The sequence below is a fragment of the Netta rufina genome, assembly GCF_964035555.1.
Source record: "Netta rufina genome assembly, chromosome: 5".
Lineage (NCBI taxonomy): Eukaryota > Metazoa > Chordata > Aves > Anseriformes > Anatidae > Netta > Netta rufina.
Window position 1 is genome coordinate 37,624,828 of NC_140128.1, and position 13,120 is coordinate 37,637,947.

Consider the following 13,120-nt stretch of genomic DNA (forward strand, 5'->3'; position numbering starts at 1 on the left):
AAAGAACACATGGGTGGTGTGGCCTTGACTAAAGTGATTTGCAATAGGACTTGATCAAATTGCAGTGACATTAGCATTGGTACAGTGCTAGACCCTGGAATATCCAGTTCACAGAACAGTTACAGTTTGGATTAAAAAAGAGGGATTAATAGTGATTCCTGCAAATGTGTTAAATTGGGAAAGACATTTTCCAGTAAGGTCACATTTCCTTCGGTTTTTCAGCTGCTGTCACTGAGGATGTCAGCAAACTATTCGTGTGCTTTCTTAAGTGGGCTAGCTACTAGTCTACAGACTAATACAACTTTTTCCACTAGAAACTGGAAAAAGTCAGCCAATCTTACAAAAAATAAATGACCACTTGATAACTACCACTACAGAAGTAGACTGGTGTTTACCTGTTTTCTTCTATGTTCTCCACTACTCCTTTCTTGTGTTTTAAACACTAGCAAAACCTGCTGAACACACATGTTATGTGAAAATAATGAATGGAGAAGATAACAATTACTTCCATGTGAAAACCTAAGGAACCTATATACATCAGGTTACCAGGTCAAAAATTACATCTATTAAACCAAATAAATTACCTGTGTACTGTACCTGAGGTAATCCATAAAGCAATTTACTACTTCTGCCTTTGAGCCAATCTGTGTTAATTTAGATAATGATAATTGATGATTTGCCCCATTAAATGATTGAAATAAATCCATAAATTTTTATCCTATCAATCAGCCCTTCTCAATTAAAGAAAGGACAGCATTAATCAAAGTCAAGTTTCCCTAGGAGAGCTTCTCTACCTACTACTGAACTGATAAGAGGGATCAAGAGGTCACCATCTGAAATCTACCTAGAGCTCTCAACAGAGCCGTTACCACTATTGCACCAAAACAGTTGGTATAGTTTAATTCTAGCTTGAACACTGTAAACATATCTTAGTAATACAAAAACTTTGGCTTATTTCCATATGGTGGGTAATTGCCCTGTACTAAGTGATAAATTAAAAAGATTAACCAAAGTACTAACTACAATAAAGGCAGCTAATTTAAGAATTTCAGCTCTATATTATCTTCTCTTTATTGAAATTGAACTTAAAAATCCTCCCTCTGCTTCAACTAATGATAAACCTTCAGATAAAGATAGGTTTCTTTATTCTATTTTGGTTGACAAATAACAATTTATCCTCTAATTATGCAGCTCAAATAGCATTTTCCTTATGGACTGCAATTCCATGCTTGCATACAGATCTCAGCCTGCCGAAGTGTAGGACTGCCCCCACAGCAGTAGTTGTCAATCTCCTGCAGGTTAGAGAGGCTGTCAGCACGTCAACAAAGGCAGAAGAAATTCCCAGTGTAATGTGGAAAATGGAAGAACAGAACATTAAGGCCCCATAAACACTCCAGAGTTTATAGTGCTTTTCCCATTATCTGTAAGCCTTTCAAGACATGTTCAAAAGCTATAATTAAACAATAATAAAAGCATCTTCAGTTAATGAACAACTCATTAAATTCTCTTCAAGCAATCTGTCTCTTCTGTACCCCTTCCTTAAACAAATGGCATGTGTAGATGGTCAACAGACCCAGGCTCTTTTGGCCCTGGAAGGCAGTGAGAGTTCCAACACTGGGCTAGAAACCCGAAGCCCACACTGCCAGCTGCCTGGTCAGACCACTCCACCTCCCCAGCATCTCCCTTACTGTAGGTCATGAATTCACCCACTACAATTCAGAGTATGGGAAAGAAAGAAAGAATGCAAGAACGTAGAGCTACACAGGATGTATACTCTTCACTGGAGGTGGGCTTTAGAGGGAGACTGTGTAGTTACAACTCCTTGAAATCCAAAACATGGATTCATAATATATCTTGATAAACACAACAATTAGGGCTCCTTCCTACCATTCATGGTATGTTTTTTATGTTTGCTGCAAGAAGCCTTTTAGCATCACACTCTAGCCTTCCATCTTTGTAGTACAAAAGCAGCACAAATGGCTTTTTGCCTCAGTTGTTTCTGCCAAACTCGAAGTGTGTCTACAGAAAAAGACATAACTATGTCTTAGTCCTGTCTGTGCTCAGTACTGGCTCAAAACGAACCAGCTGCAGATCTGCAGGTACATTGCTGTGGTGCTGTGCCCAGGCTAATGCATCCTCCCACTCAACAGGTCTCATTATCTGGGTTGCAGTAGCAGACTATCACAGCCCTGCAACTTCTGGATCAGATCTTAGTCATGTCTGAACAACTTCAAGTTCAGTCAGAGATCCCATATCTTTCTCCATCTGTCCATTCTGTCCACAGCAACTCTGTCTGAAAACAGGTTCAAGCTCCATCTCAAAAAAACACTATTTTTTTTTTTTTGACCCTTTTCTCCCTACTCAAATTTCTTTGCAAACTATCTAAAAAAAGCCAACACCAAAAGCAGTTTTAAGTGCTAACAATTTCCCTTTTATCTCCAAAGTCCATTTAACTATTTCAGATTTACACTCTTTTCTTTTCAAGGAAAACTTGCCTTTACAAGACCAAAGAGCACTTGTCCTCCTTGGTGCTCAACTGATTGATGTAGATGCACAGAGAGTTATCATATTCCCTACTGGCCTTGGTTATGCTAGGTTAAATAAATCAAATTCTTTGACAATCATTTTCTGTGAAGGACTTTCCATTCCCTCAGTCAACATAGGAGCTCTTCTCTTTATCTCTTTCAGAAGAAATTCATCTTTCTTCAAGAGAAGCGACCTGAAACACACACACTTTCTAAGAGAATTATCACGTGTGTTGTATGCGGTAGCACAAATGATCCCTTAATTCTACTGGAAATATGACAGTTCTGCTGATATATCCTGGGATGTAATTTGACATTTCCATCACCTTTTCACGTTTGTTCAGAGTCCTTTGTTTCACTAAGCTGCATTTTAAATCTCAGAGGAGTATATGTTCATTCACAACATTTCTAATGACTCTTAATTCCAAGCAAAGACAAACATAATCAAAAAAGTTCAGGTTTATAACTGGGCACATATACCTTGAAATGTATATTCATACATGGCTTTTAATTGGATCCGTCTTTTATTTGTAGTGAGCTAAATAAACAACAACAACGTTCCTACTGGGGTACTGACATTTTCACTTTTGGTCTAATCCATCTTTTCTATTAATGCAAACATTCAAAGCAATTGAAGAACACATTTACACCAAATGTTTTCCAAACCAATAACACAAATCCAGTTCTATTTCTAAAAGAGCCAAACAGCCAAGAAAAGGAGAATATTCTCCATCTCTCTGGAATGGTTTACTCATTCTTAACCTCTCCTATGCTCTGAGTAAATCAAACATGAGCATTTTGTTCTCAGAACCCCCTTCACGCTTTTTGCACTCCTGCTACAACGTATAAGATTACTGCAAAGCCAACCTGGTTTGTCAGCCAGGATCTGACACCAGCCTCTGTCTCTCTTCTCTCTAGTGGCTCTTGAAATTCAACATGAAGATGATTCAAGTGCTGCTGGAGGGAGAGAGGGTATAGCTATGCCATCCAAACCACATTCCAGATAATTGCTGAAGAGCCTACAACAAATGACACCAAATAATCTCTTCATTACAAGCTTTAACCAGCTCCTCTCTGAGACATGATTAAGTTCCATCTTTATTAAAAAGACCCTGCCAGGTATTCTATATTGCTTTGAATTATTTTTTCTCTGAATGTCTTAAGACATTTCCTCTGCTGTGAAACAGAATCTGATTTTGAGCCAGGTGTTCAGCCAAGGTAAATCTGTGCAGCTCTGCTGAAATCAGTTCACACTCCCTGAAAACTGTTATTTCACCATACAGATTTTTTTTTTATATATCCAAATCATTTAAGCTGGAAAACAAACTCTTTATACTGTTTATTTTTTGTATTTGAGGTCAAATCCAAGGTACCAGCAGCAAACTACACAAGCTAATTCATTTTTCTCTCCTGACAGGTTGGTTGCATTTGAAGGGGGGGTGGGAAGAGAGGAGGAAAACATATTAAAAATGTGCAAGGCCTGGTTAGAAATTCCTTATTATTTATTAAAATACTCATTAAAAAAAAAAAAAAGATTTTTTTTTTTTCCAAATTCAGCAGTATTTACATTTATTTTCTTCCCAAATAGAAAAGGAATGTGCTGGTGTGTGTGCATGTGAGTGTGTGGAATAAGAGCCCTGCTCTATCACATCAAGATGGGTGAAGTGATGCACAAGCAGCTAGGGACACAGTGTAACCTATTGAACGATAACTTACGGGAGCTGACTGATACTTGAAGTGCCATCAGTGACACGCTTCATAGCTGTGAATGTTATCTCATGTGCCTCAATTTACCTATCTGAAAAGCAACAATACTGATTCAGATTCTGCTTAGTAATTTGGAAGTGAAAAATGAAACCTAAATACTGGGTATTAACACATGGATTTTTCACGTAAAACGCAGAAGAGTTCTTAGTGGCTGTGAAAACAAACAAACAAACAACAAGAAAACTACAAATGTGCATTGAAATTTTGGATGAGATTTTCAGTGTTCCCATAAGGCTTTAATGCAGATCCTCCCCAAGCGTCCTTTCAGCTCTGCTATATTTTGCATAGGTATTTTCTGTATTGATTTGTCTTTGCTTAGGTGGGTGGTGGTATGTTTTTTTTTCAGAATATGAGATTTTCCAGGTGTTCTGTACATTAACAAATGGCCTTTGAAGCAATCCAATATAATTTCAGCTATATTAATTCAATCTACTTGTTATCCTTGAAACTGTTTTTGACTTTGCAGAAACCAGCGTTTGCATCTAATGTAACAAGTACTGTAAATTGCCCTTAAGTGCTTAAAAATTAGTTCCAGACCATATCTGGCATCCATTTGTCACATAAAGGCAGCAACTATAAGGCTTTTATCAGCAACATCCAACATTTGTATCTGAAAGCCAGTGAAGAACTGCCAAATGGTGACAAATTTTGTTTGATTCTAATAGAGGAAAGAGAAAAAATTCAGTAACCAGTTTACAATATAGCAAGCTAGACAGTTCCCATCACACGTATGGGAAGCCTTAACTGCTTTAAATTGCTCAGGATTTTTATCTACAGTTTGGGGCACACATATGTATACGTATCTCATTCTTGGATAATGAACCTCTAGTTCTTACCAAATTAATTTATACCACATTACAATCCCTCCAGGTTAATGTCAAGCCAAAGTTCTATGATATAACGAACTAGCTAAATAGACACAAACCACTGCTGTGTGTGTGCAGTACTAGGTTTGAACCCTTGAACACTTAAATTATGAATACTTACAATGAAGTAAAAGGAGCAATGTCAGAATAGTCCTAATGCATTCTACCTCCAGGAACAGGTGCCATCAGTTTCATTTGCTAGACATAAAACCACTTAAAGGTAAGCACTTACATCTAAATGAAATAATTTCTTAAAAGTATGACTTTCAAGATAAAAAATACATAGTCCTCCCTGAAGATAATTATGCTTAAAGATATTCAGACTGAGATTATTAATGGTATTGAGGCACACAACTTGATCTCTTAGTTTTTCACTTTCTTCACTTAATGAATAAATATCTAAATAAGTGCTAGAAGATGTTTCCCGTGTGAAATGAATGCAGAAAATGGTTCCCTTCCTCTCCTTCAAACCTCATAATCTTTTTATGCTGCCACAGCGTCAATAATGCCTATGACAGCTGAGGAATGCATGAGAAAGCCTCCTAATTCTTTTTTAAGGGTCAATTCTTCCACACTAGAATGACAGTGTTTTCTGTATATGGTTCCTGCTGTCATTCTCCTAAATTCAGCCTGTTTCTTATTCCCAGTCCTCACAAATTTCTTCTAAGAAGAAGGGATAGAATGTTTTCTCCACCTTTCCTATGCAAAATAATTTGGAGATAAGAGGTACCATGGTCTTTGCCTTCTAGAAAGTTATCTTCTGTGAAAAGGTATTGAAAATTCTTTGAAAGAGATCTTTTTCTTCACCCTAGAGTTGACATGGCAAGCAATGATATTCATTTGTGGGTAGGCAAAGCAAGAGTTAAGGTTCTCTGGTTCATTGAATGAACTTCATGTAATCACATTAGAAAACTGTACAGAAGCAGAATTAACCAGGACTGATTCTTCAGACAAACCTCTTGAAACTAAGCAATTATGTTAAAAATTAGCCTGAACCCTCTTCCATTTATGCCAATTTCACTCTAAGACAAATTCTCCAACTTCTGTAGCACTCCTTTCAGACCACAGGCACGCCAAGGAAAGAACCAAATCCAGGGCTCTTATTCCCAGATCTTGAGCAACACAAATTCAGCCTGGGGTTTAGGAAATCACTTCCGTGCCACATATCCCTCCATTCTTCCTCTGCCTCATTTGCTGAACAAATGAAAAAAATCACTTTCCGTGAAAAAGCGGCAGTAATGAAATTATAGCTGTGAAGGTAACCTTAGCCCGCGCTGACTCCAGAGCAGAGCAGCCTGTGAGCTGCTGTCCCAGAAAGCGGCACTCTGGGGTGGCCAGGTAGCAACATCATTAACTTGGGCTTCCTACAGCACCAGGACACCATCCTGTCTCTCCTGGGCCTCCCTCACATGCGTCTATTGCTTTTCTCCCCCGTCTACTCAGTGACTATTAAACTGACGATGACATTCAATGATAATATAAGGTCACGTGCACTGCTAGCTTTATAATTAATCCATTCTGTTTCTTTCTTTAATAAATGTAAAAACAAAGGAAAATTCTCTCCCGGTGCTCCAGTGCACGCTTTCACCAAGCAACTGTATAGTTGAAGGCTTGTACACTGCGTGGAATAATGTTGTCCCCTATAAACTTCAATGATAAAGCTTGAAGAAAAGCAATGAGAACAAGGAATCAAGAGGCTTGGCTCCGTTACGTTTTTTGGCTTCTGCTGTCTGTTGTGAAAGAGCATATTGACTAATTATTACAATACAAATTGGGGATGGGGACTCTCTTTTCAGAGTCCCTGCTTCTCGGTCAAACTTCTTTATCTCCGTGCTGCTGGGAAAAGGGCTAACAATACTTCTACTTCAAGAGGCTCAGCTAGCCCCAGAGCTGCAGCCAAAAGACTACATTGCATTTCCTTTGTTCTCTCTCTCTGCAGCTTCCACATGCACAGAAGCACAAAAACGCCTAGCTCTAAATCCTGTACTTTCCTTGAAACCAAGGGGATCGAAGGAAAGGCTCCCCTACCTGCCCTGCTTATGCAGGTTTCAGTGTATTTGAATAACTGCTGGAGCATGGCTCTGGGAACCATTCCTCATCTCTGCAAGGCTGCAGACAGAAGGATGAGCTAGGCGCAGCAGAGAGAATGCAAACACGTATTACACCCAAAGACAGGCTCAGCCTTGAGTCAAGTCCTGCTCTGGATTTCAAACTCCCATCAGAATTTGGAGAGACTGCTTTTCAGGACTGAGAACCAGCTTGGAGAAAAGGAGTAACATCAGCAACACTATCAAGAGCAGGGAGTGGAGGTGACTGTTTGCCATTTTCTCAGGACTTGAGTGGGAAAAGAACAAATTATCAACAAAGGATTCTACCAGGTAGGAGAGAGGACAGTGCAGGCAGCAAACACTAGTCTGCTACAAAATGACCAGAAAGGCAAGACAGGAGAAAAAAAAAATCCTACAAAAAGACACTACGCTGACAGCAAGAAAGGGCTACCACAGAGGAAGTCTGTGAGTAAGGAAGTCTGAAAATAAGGAAGTCTGAAAATTTCAGAGAGAATAAGCATACATCAGGTCCTGGTATACAAACAGAATATCATGACCAGTTCACACTAAACACGTGCAAGTCTTAACACCACTTTCATTGTCTTGATATTATTAGCAACAGAAGCTCTGTGAGGTCAGAATCTAAAATACATTGCACACATACTCATCTTAAACACAACATAGGACAGGCTTCTGCCCAGGGGTGACATTCCCAGCTAAGAGAGTTTTGCATTAGAGATCTGGTGTAAAACAATCACATGTTGTCACTCTCATTCCATCTGCCCCTCCAGTCATTAGAAATGACTGGAGAAAAATGATAATGCTCAGGAAATGATGGAGGACTGAAGGGCTAAACATTCCTCCCTGCTTTCAGGCAATTATTAGGGTCTTGTAGCCAGTCTCCCTACTGTCTTGGGGATCTCTGTAAACCACATCACACCCCAAGGATGCTTAACTTCCTCTACTTACTGCCTCTTTTTGCTAAGCCAGTCAAACAGGTTGGCCTGCTTTCAGCACATGGAAGTCCAAATTCAGACATAACTGGCCAAGTTCAAGTGAGGTATATGCCAAGCTTTGCAAAGAATAAGGTGATTTGAACTCAAGAAAATACAAGTTGAGTCAGCTTAAATCAAGGAAATGTGGGAAGACACAACCTATGGTGTAGAAGTAAAAGGAAAAAAAAATATTTTGAGCATATCTTGGAAAAAGTCTGGGACATATTCATAATGGCACGGTATCCCTTAAGGGCATTTTCTTAAAGGATACTCAGGCTGGCACTAGCCACAAAGCAGCAGCAGGCTGAGGAAGACAGTGGGAGGTAGAAACAGAAATTTGGGACAAGAGAGGAGAATAGTCTACAGCAGTCATGTGCTGGAAGGCTGAAAATAAATCACTTCACAAAACTGGTATAGGTTGTTACGCAATGGTGCATGTGATGCACGAGCACCCTCAGATCTGGTCATTAATATCAGTAGCAAAGGCAAGAAAGAATTTTTTGGCATGAAATGTGGCAATTCATTACCACAGCTGCTTATTGCACGTTACCTTAGATGGATACTGGAAATACAAATGTCTACCTATTTATTTACTTATTTAAATTATATAAATGCAGCCTACATGTAAAGAAATGAAGTACATTTTCACAGTCCTCAAGTTTAATTCCATAACATGTTTGAAATGTGGTCATAAGGGTCCTGGCTCTTTTCTAGCGATTGGCTGATACATCATACTGCAGCTGTACTACTGGTTTCAACAGCATGGTTCAATTTGGTCTTAAAACTTTTCTATATTTTAGCTACCCTCATGGCAGACAAACCACAGCTCTGCTGTGTGTTGCATTTGCTCTCCTCAGAGAATGTCTCCTCAACAACATGGAGAACCTCTTTAGTAGCCACATACGCTTCTGCTCAAGGAAACATTAATCAACATCCTTATTACGTTTCTTTCCCTGACGTATTTTGCATAGCTTATCAGGCTCCTCTCTGTCTCCAGCTGTTGTTCCAGCTTCAGAGTATTTCTGGGACTAAGAAGAGAATACGGAAACTTATCTCACATAAGTTTAGATCCAAACATGGCACAAAGTGGACAAGAAGCGGCCACATAGTGCTTCACTGATGGACTGCTGGTCTTGAGCTGATCCAGGGCAGAATCAAAGGAAAGTGTCTGCTGGTCATTCAAGACTCTCCTGGCATGAATTTCATAGATACTGATCCTGTCCCTAAAAATCAGATCAATGGAACAAAAAAACATAAGTGCATCACGTTTTCCTACAAGCACCCTAAAAGCAAGGAGAAATGCAGTCCCTTGAGGAACACCTCAACGGAGAAAACCAGGAACAAGTACGTAATGGAGATTCCCTTTTTGGCCAGATAAGCCAGCTCTCTAAGCCAGGCTAAACATACGTGGGGAGCTCACATGACTGTCACTGTATAAGTATGCTGTAAATAAAAGGAGGAAGCTGGCAGAAAGGCTGTCAGTCTAGTACTGTACCCACATTAAATCAATTAAATAACACAGCAATTCAGCACTTTACCCAGCTGCACTACACACACCCAAACTAATATGCCTGTGGTACAATTCCTCTAAGGGCTCTAAGTAAAGGGCCAGTTTCCCTCTAGGTGAAATCAGAGGTATGACAAGAAAATACATGTTGTTGGGTTTTTTATTACCAATTACGAGGGCAGTCATGCAGTGCTGCTTAAATATTATCTTCTAAAACTGATAAAGCGCAGTGTAAAAGGGAATTCTTCAGAGAGCAGAAGACCAGACAATTAAAGCTCTTAATTACAAGGCAACACCCAACAACATCAAGATCATACCCAGGCTCAAAATTTCTGTTCTCTATACTGATGTTCATCCCCCATGTTCCTTAAAAAAAAAAAAAAAAAAAAAAAAAAAAAAAGGCTACACATCATAATTCTCTATCATGTTTTTAAAGAATTTTAAGAACATTTCATGCACCAGTTAGTTCAAAGATACTGTGATACATTAAAAGTTCAAAGCCACAGCTTCTCTCTTTCCTTTTATACAACATTTTAAGAAGTAAAAGTTAAGAGAGGGGAAAGTTGTGTGCAGTGCAATATGCGTCTTCTCCCAAGGTTTGTACTTGTTGCTCTTACCTCAATGCTGTCAGAGAATGACCAAGGAGAAAAAAACAACACAGTAGTGATGGTAGGGTAACAGAGAGAGATCACACACTTGAGAGAACGTGGTAAAATGCAAACCTAGAATGGTTTGTCCACGGAGGAACATAGGTCAAGTGCCTCAGCCACCTGCAGGTGCTGCCTGTTAGCTACCAGCTGATACCTACACAGCATCCTTCTTGGTGTGCTACCACTGCCGAGAGAAGGGGAGCAGGTGGTGCAGTACTACCTCTAATTCATCATCTTAACCAGTGACATATAAAAAGCAGTGAAACATAAAGTGCTATTAGACCTGAAAAGCTGCCATAATTGCAATAGTGCTGCTAACTAACCGTTCAGCCCCATGTTCTGAGTAATTAGGGCAATGGTTTATGACCAGCACTCGGTGGCATTAGCAAAATGTAACAGGAGATTGAGCATGACAGGTGGGTTGGTGAAGAGGAGGAGGAGGAGCTGTAAATTACAGCTTTAAGGAATTACCTGTTAAAAAACATGTGTCCTTCTAATCAAAAAAGAAAAAGCTCCTCATATCTAATAGGTAGGGAGAAGGGATCCGAGACAATGATAAGATGCTGGTGTTTTATGAGAATGGTTTTGACTGATTTTTTTAATTTCACATATGGATTATGTGATTTCATTCCGACAAGTCAGCAGAAGAAAGAAAAGTTTAGCAGACAGGCTTTTGCAAGATAAATTCAGTCTGCCTAAATGACTTGAGCAATGTGTTAGCTTACTTCCTGTTAGGATGAAAAGGCTGATGCTGTAAGTCACCTACACTGCAGTTTTGTACACAGCGGGAGGAGGCTGGGGGATTTGGGCCAATGCAAGGAAAAAAAACACCAGGGAGTGAGGAGAAGCCTTTATCTTAAGCCATCAAGTGCTGGGCTTACAACAGTGCACATTCTGCAGTAGACATAAGAGATGGATATTCATAACTTTTTTTTCCCCCACAGCCATGAAGAAATCTGCTCTGAACGCCAGCACAACTCAAGCTGCTTGACTTCTTCATTTTAATTCCTATTTTAAGTCCAATAGCTGTGTCTGAACTATAGTATTCCTTTTTTTTTTTTTAATCCTTTGGAGGGGGCAGGAAAGGGGATTTTTGACTGAAAATTGCCAGTGATGATGGCTTTCCCGCAACGTAGAAAACCATTCTATTATTACTTAATCCCCATTATTTAAAATGGGCAGGCTATTTCTAGTCTATATTTGTCAAGCTTAAACTTCCAGCCACATGATAATGTCATGCTTTTACTTCTAAGAATGTGAAAGCTCTCTATTATTAAATTGCTGTTTACCATTGTAGGTAACTGTAGATTACGATCATCACCCCTCTACCTTCTCTTTTTTCAGGTGGATACCTTTCAACTTTCACTAAAGGGCAAATTTTCCAATCATTTAATAGTTCCTGCATCTAATAATGAACACCCTCTAATATAATAACAGTTGTAAGCTTAAGAAATGGATAGCAGTCACACTTACCAAAACTAGATCTATTTATTCCTACTCACTGCTCTCCCATTTACATAGCTAGGGAGTGATTTAGTCCTTTGGCCACGTTAACCTCAGAGCTCATATTCACCTGAGTAACAGTCATGGCCCCGGAGTCTTTTGCAAAAATCGCTGCTTCCTAAAATACTCTGTAAGGGTGCCCTACTTTCTTTGTTTTAATACCAATGCGTTTCAACACAGTTTTTTTAACCATATCTTGCTCAACTGCACTCAATTTACAATATGGTGCAGTCTAACAGTAGTGTGTCTTCTCCGAATGTCTGGACTACTCTGAGCATCTCAATGCCAGGCAGTCTGTGAAAAGGACTCACCAGACACCGTTTACCTATACACATACATATGCTTTTCTTCTCCAAACAGCTGCTTGAGGCATAACTGTACACCCTCGTCCTTTCAGAGGATACTGCAATACAGCTAGCAGTGACATTGTGAAAAGGAGAGAAAATAAGCCAACTCTGCTGGATAAGGCATAAAGAAAGGTTCATGCTGGGAGACTGGCTCAGCATAACAGAGCTGGCATATGTGGCATAGGAGGGAAGCAGGGATGGCCCTTCTCCATGTTCCACATAACCCACCAGTAGGCCTGGGTGCCTCCCTACATCCTAAACACCAAAATCCAAGGCTGTCATTGCTGTCCCAGGGTTGGCACTGAAGCTATGTGGCAAGTGAGTGTTGATGGGAAGAAATACATCAGACTGCTATGGAGGGAGAAGCAATGGGTCTAAATGGATTGTAGTTTTCCTGATAGGAATTTGATTTTTTTTCGAAGAAAAAAACTAAATTAACAACCAGTTCAACCTTGGGGTTTTGGCAACAAAAGTTACCAGATTTTTAAGAGGAAAAGTGGAAGCATTTTTCCTGCTAAAGAATATATCTTTCTCTTATGGGGAGTATAAAAGCTTCTATAGCCTCATCCGACCTGCCACACAGTGGTGCATGCCCCAGAACAGCACATGTTGGGAAGCTAGTAAAGGTAGTGAGAATCCTTGAAGGTGGAAAACAAAAAAGGACATTGAGTCCTTCCCCCTCCCTCTCAGCTGTCACAGTGCTGTGCTGCACCCATACAAGTCAGGAGCTGCTGAGGAAGTCACAGCTCTGAGGAATCTCTTCTCCATCCTCTGGGAGTTGGAGACCCAGAGGAAATACTGTGGCAAGCAAAATGGCAAGACTGGAAAGGGAAAAGAGTGTGTTTCTGGATTTACAGCCATTTGTTCTGAGCCAACCAACAGAATCCCAAGTGGGAGGGTGAAGAACACAGG

General features: G+C 39.8%; 1 protein-coding gene across 5 annotated transcripts in view; it reads right to left on the reverse strand.

The window, feature by feature from the left end:
• NRXN3 (neurexin 3) overlaps positions 1 to 13,120 on the reverse strand; it is a gene marked incomplete at its 5' end in the record, with an annotated part of 932,654 nt that overhangs the window by 324,496 nt on the left and 595,038 nt on the right. The gene's annotated exons all lie outside the window — the stretch shown is intronic.